Here is a 6000-nt window from a genome sequence, read left to right on the forward strand (position 1 = left end):
TCCTCAGTGCTCCCGGAAGTCAGTCCATTGTAATGTAACGATTACATCTCAAAATACAAGCGAGTCCTACGTCACCTGAATTCAACTGTTTTTCTTGCTCTCCCACATTCCGCCACGGATGGGATTTTTACGTGTCTTCAGTCCGCCTATATCCCAAACATTCCCTATCCGCGACATGGTGCCGACAACCCGTTCTGTAACTTTCTAGCTTACATCGAACCATCATTTCAACAGTGTCACGATTCCCGATCCGCGACATGGTGCCGAACACCCTCAACTGACTTTTCAGCTTAGTTCGGAGCAGTTCGTCAATTTCAAGATTTTTTTTTTTGTGACATACAAGTGACTGTGATCAGCTGTATTTCATTACCTCTAATTCGACAAGTAATTGGAACAATCTTCTTCTTTTGATTCTCCTGTGATATCTACACGGATATCCCACCGCACGGGTCAAGAGCATACCCCACCGCACGAATACATAGACATATTCCACCGTTTCCACTTCGGGTCAGATCTGCGGCAAGTCAAGGCTACACTCCATTTTTGTACACCTAGGCATCTTTAATCACTGCAGGTTGTACCTTTCCTAAATTGTTGATTCAAATTCTGCTTCGAATCACAAATTGAACATAATTTGAAAAGGTCATTCGATGATTCAAATTGCGTCTCACAATTTCAAAGTTTTCGTTCAGGTAGTTAAATCTCTACAGTACCTACTAATTCTTGGAGATAATTTTTTGCAACTGACTAACGCCCGCCTTGATTTCCAGGAAAAATTAGTAACTTTTCAAGAAGAATCATCTTCTTTCTCTGTACCTCTCTTACGAAAATCTTCTGAACATTTTGCAAATTGTATTTCGTACTCGTGTAATGTAGAGGTAAAGGCAACTGAAACCACGTTAATCCCCCCTTTGCAAGAATTTCCAGTTCCAATTACCATAGATTGTCCGAATTATACAACTAGACTGTTCTTGGAGCCCGACCCTTCTTTGTTTGAGCAAAAAGATATTTTTGTTCCGACATGCGAAATATTACGCAACTCGAGAGCATTAGTTGTCAAAAACTTAGGTTTGCAACCGTCGTCTTGCCAAGGGATACTATCTTAGGTGAGATCTTATTCAGGAAGAATTTGGATTACCCAGATTTATCCATTCAATCGGTTTCAGCGCTGAAACGTCCGTCCGTCTTAAAGGTCTCTCCTCTTTTTATACGCACTCTTGGTGTTTCATCCGCTAGAACGGAAAACACTTCATCGTTGAATAATGCGTATGCCACTAGAATGGCTGGTATTGGTAAACGAGTATCCTACTTAGCCTGAGAACATATCGGATCTGCGACAGCTGGAACTGTCAATTCGATTTTATTCAAAAATTTTGCCCCCCCCCCCCCCCCCCCTTAAATCTTGGAGTGCCACAGAACTGGAACTTAGAGGTATCTCTGAATCTGTAAAACATTTTTCAGAATTTTTGTATGATCGATTTTTCAAAATTTTCAGTGATCATAAAGTATTGGAATCATTCAAAAATTTCAAGCCTAATACAGTTAGAATGAAGAAGTTGATAGCTCAGCTTCTTGATTTTGATTTCAAAATTGTTTACATGAAAAATGATTCTCCAGCTATTAAAGCAGTAGATCATTTATCTCGTTATCCAGTAGGATCTATCAATGTAATTTCATTTAAGGATTCTCAGTACATTATTACCGCTCAAAAACAGGATGCTGAGATAGCCCTGATCATTGAAGCAATTACTTCTCCAAACTCGATTAAAAATAAGGCTATATTGAGGAAATCAAAACGTTTCATCATCGAAAATGACATTCTATATAATGTAACATTTTCAGACAACGGAAAAAACCTCACATTATATGTTCCTCAAACGTTACGCAACGAAGTTTTGAGAAATCCTCACGAAGTGCTTTAAACTATTAATAACTAAGGTTAGATATTTTACTATTAGAAATCTCCTGTGATCACCATTAAAACGATGGGGAAATAAAAGTAAAATGGGAATAGCATGAGAGCAGCTTTTGAACTAAACTGAAATAAGTAAGCTCTGACAAATGGTAATTTTTGTTCTTTGACTAATTATCAGGCTTCTACCGACAACTTGAGACATACACACTTGCCTTTCTTCTTTCCTCATTTTCCATAGTAAAGCTTTTTTGAGGCTTTGATCAATCAAATGACTGCCATTTGAAAATGCACAAAAAATTATTGGGTCCGTCACAAGTACCTATTTACACTGAGAGCTAACTCAACTAGCTGTTCTGCGGTAGGAGCCTATTTAACCAAGTGCTTGGGATTTCTGTTAAGGGGTCGAGATTTAAGTTGAAATAAAAATTACGATCTACTCTACAATGTACAGAGACCAAGTACGTAGATCAAACTTGAACTTTTCCACAATTGAGAAACTTTTTTCTTGGACAAACGCCACACATATATGCACATAGAAAATGAAGGTTAGGATAGTTAAACCAAGTGGAGCACAGTACCATGTTAACTGAACACATGGGTGTGTTTTTAATAATACATTATGCATATTTGAACTAAAGGTTCAAATAAATACACCTCCGCATCCAGGAAAATTTATTTTTTACAAATTACTACCACATTTATACTGTGATTAAGTAACTCTTACTTGAAAACCAGTTTTCAAGGTGCAAATTTTTGTTGGTAGAAAATTGAAAAAGAATTTATTGTAGATTTAGGTATAATAACCTATTTCCCAACTTCTTTGTTACATCAAATAGGATTTTTATTTGATGTATCACACAGACACAACGTCCAACTGCGGGTTTCCTTGTGCATCCATAATTCCCCACTGACCCATCATTTCCTCCTCTCATAGAATCTTGGAGTAGACATTTGTTGATTTCATAACTTACACTGTTTAGCAATAGATGAGCCATAGAGTAACAAATTGCTCAGTGAAGTTAACGACTAAGGGAGAAAACTTAAGTGTTGATATGCTCAATCTCTTTCATGATAATTAACTGCGTTTTAGTCATGAGCAGCAGACTCATCAGCTACTACAAATTAGCCCCTCATCGAACAATGTATGACCTTATTTCATCGTAGGTATTTATAGGGTGGGTGCTTTAAGATGGATGGATATGATAATATACCTCAATTGAAAATATAATTCTCACTTTCAGAGACCTCATTGAAATCCTGAAAAACCATAAGGAATAATTTGTAATTAACCTACTTATGTGCTAAGGTTGGCTATAATCATCAGAAATTCTTAAGTTTTCTGTGATTTTCACTGATTCCGTGAGTGGTGCATTGAAGTAGTTGGACAATACCAGAATTGTTAACTGATTAGTGCAACTTGAATTTGATTCCATGGATTTAAAAGTACCTAATTTTGAAATAGAGAATTTGCATTAAATGGGAAGAAATTGCCAAGATTTTTAAGTAAGACATGTGCCTGCTGCTCGGTACATACTAAAGCTTGATGCTCCTTACAGGTGTAACGTTCAAAAATCTGAGTTGAATTGGTATTCTCTGGTAAATCTGCAGAACTATTCAGGGTGCTTAAGAGAATAAGTATTCGGTATTTGTAAGCCCCACTGCTACGTCGTCGAATAACTCACGTTCTTGCAGAAATGGGAGAATAAAAAATTACGGTTAGTTTCAGAAAACTACAGTTGTGGTGGGTTGTACATTTAGTGTTATTGTTGACGTTGCGTAGCAGTCATTAAGCCCTCTGGAATTTTGCGAACAACTTAGCCGAGTTTACTCTTGAGACAATAGCAGAGGGTTTTTTGGTTCATCACTGTTTCAACTACCTTCCTTTAAGTACTATAGCAAATTGAAAGTTTCAGAGGGAATTAACTGAGCACTTGGAGAAGAGAAAAACATTGAATATAAGACGAAGTAGTCCGATAGTGAGTGCATGGAGTTCGGAGTGCATACAAACATGTACAACAGTAAGCAATGACTTCATTCCTCCAGGAGAGGTTACTTCAGAGGGTAGATTTAATAGAGGATGGAACGAATTAACCGGAGAAAAATATTCACAGCGCTAACTACAAGCATACTTTCCGAGAGGACAATGTTCCATAGGCATGAATGGGTAGGGATCGGGCTGTGGAGGTGATCCACGGCAAATGGGTATTTTGAAGCTTACCGACTGCATGGAGGTAGAATAAAAACAACACGCCCGATTTAGAAGTACCGGTAAGAGAAATTTCCTCGTTCAGAAAGGCAAAAACTATTCGATGAAAACAGGACGTGCTAGTGAATTTCACGAGGGCTCCGACACGGGGGAAGAAAGATAATTGCAATGGAAGGAGCTCATCAACAGTCAAGAAATACGGAACGCTCAAACACTAGGCAAAAGCAAAGGTCACTAGGATCTAAATTAATGAATGTGAACTTACATTGCTGCGATGAAAAGGAAGCAAAACTTAAACACAAAACTAAATATCCATAATCGTACAAAAATAAAACAAGATACGTAAATATAGGCTGCGATCCACGGCACGATCACTAATTGAGAAGACTGATTCACAACAAATGAGGTAGCGAAGGAGAAGGTTTCATTGGACTCCCGCAATGTTGCCGTGCGAGCAGCGAAAAAATCTCTCGCTAATATAGACTGAAAGCTCTTTTCTTTACATCAGCAGCCGTGCTCAAAAGATTGCATTTAAAAAAAAAAAAGCGCGTGCTCCTTATGACAAAATCAACAATTATTTTGAGTTTGATTTCACGAAGCGCCCGAACTGTGGGTGGATAAAGGATTACAGGAACGTCGAGGTTGCCGTCGCAGCTGGAGCATGAATAGTTGCCTATACATCAGGCGTTTTTTTTCGTGTGAGCACTTGAGCAGAGTGACTTGACATGCGTGTTGCATTTCACATTAGCGCAATAGCTCCATACGCTCATACTTACGAAGTTTTTTTTTCTCCTCGTTTCTCAGGCATAGAGTTGACAGTAAGTTGTAAAATGTTTTATTACCGAAATAACCCATGGTGGCTTGTTGTAACTATCTAACCGACTGCAAAAATAGTAAGCTGAAGCACTGCATCACACCTAGTAGCGTTATCCCAGAGGGGACAGTCCTTCCCCCTCTAGGCCCCCTGGCCCTGGTCAGTCGATAATTTTTTTTATTATTATTTAAATACCCTTACGTAATTGTACCCAAATTGCACTCGCCCCCCCCCCCTTCCATACCCTGCGACTCATTACTGCTTAAGGTAAATTAGACATCATTTTTCAAGAAGGAACAGGTACCTCCTATTTTTTATTCAACACAGAGGCAGCATTTTGATGGTGAAACTCTACCGGTGAAACGTTAACAGAAGCGCCTGTATCTAAGAGCGCAATGGTATTTTTACCATTAACAGAGACTGCTATAGTGGAACTGGAATCGGAAATTACGGTAGAAATGATGCCAGTTTTTGGTGATTTTTTACTGTGTTTTGTCTGTGCTTTAAGAGGCGGAAAATCGGAAGCGGAAAATACTGGCTTAGGTTTTGACAAGCGATTTGAAGATAATTTAGGGGACTTTTTCAGATTTTGTTGAGACCTTATTGAAAATTTTGATTTTGACGACTGTTTTTAGTCCGATCTTAGCTCATGATTGACCTGATTTTTATGTTTCTTTAGTCCAGTGCACCAGTTATACAGGAAATAGGCAAAAATGCCCATGATGATTAGAAAAATTAACAAGTTTTGAACAAGATACTGTGAGAATGTGAAAATGGTGTACGAGTTGTAAGAGTCTTGTAACTGAGAGGTGATGTCATTTGACGCGATACCCATTTTAATGAGATTTGAGTACGAACTTTAAGAATGATAGAAAAAAAAGACAAAATCGGAACACAGAAACGAGCTGGTCAAGAGACGGGGACTGAGTGAGGTGAAATTGAGCAAAGATCAATAAACTAACAGAGCGGAAATATTACAAATTACGGAAAAATTACAAGTTACGGAAATTAACATCATTAAAATTATCACAAATTTTCGCGCTTTCTGCTTCTGGAGTCCAAGTA

At 38.2% G+C, this 6000-nt stretch overlaps 1 protein-coding gene across 5 annotated transcripts in view; it reads right to left on the reverse strand.

Moving 5' to 3' along the window:
* Nucleotides 1-5179, reverse strand: part of LOC109039571 (uncharacterized) — a 98529-nt gene extending 93350 nt beyond the window's left edge. For 3 of the 5 annotated variants that reach the window (XM_019055101.2, XM_019055099.2, XM_072296005.1), the window contains exon 1: nucleotides 4387-5176. The gene's annotated coding sequence lies outside the window, so the exon portion shown is untranslated. Of the gene's footprint in view, nucleotides 1-4386 lie in introns of all 5 variants that reach the window. The other 2 variants (XM_019055102.2, XM_072296009.1) reach the window with 1 other exon arrangement.
* Nucleotides 5180-6000: the final 821 nt, after the last annotated feature.

Source organism: Bemisia tabaci, chromosome 2, assembly GCF_918797505.1.
Source record: "Bemisia tabaci chromosome 2, PGI_BMITA_v3".
Classification (NCBI taxonomy): domain Eukaryota; kingdom Metazoa; phylum Arthropoda; class Insecta; order Hemiptera; family Aleyrodidae; genus Bemisia; species Bemisia tabaci.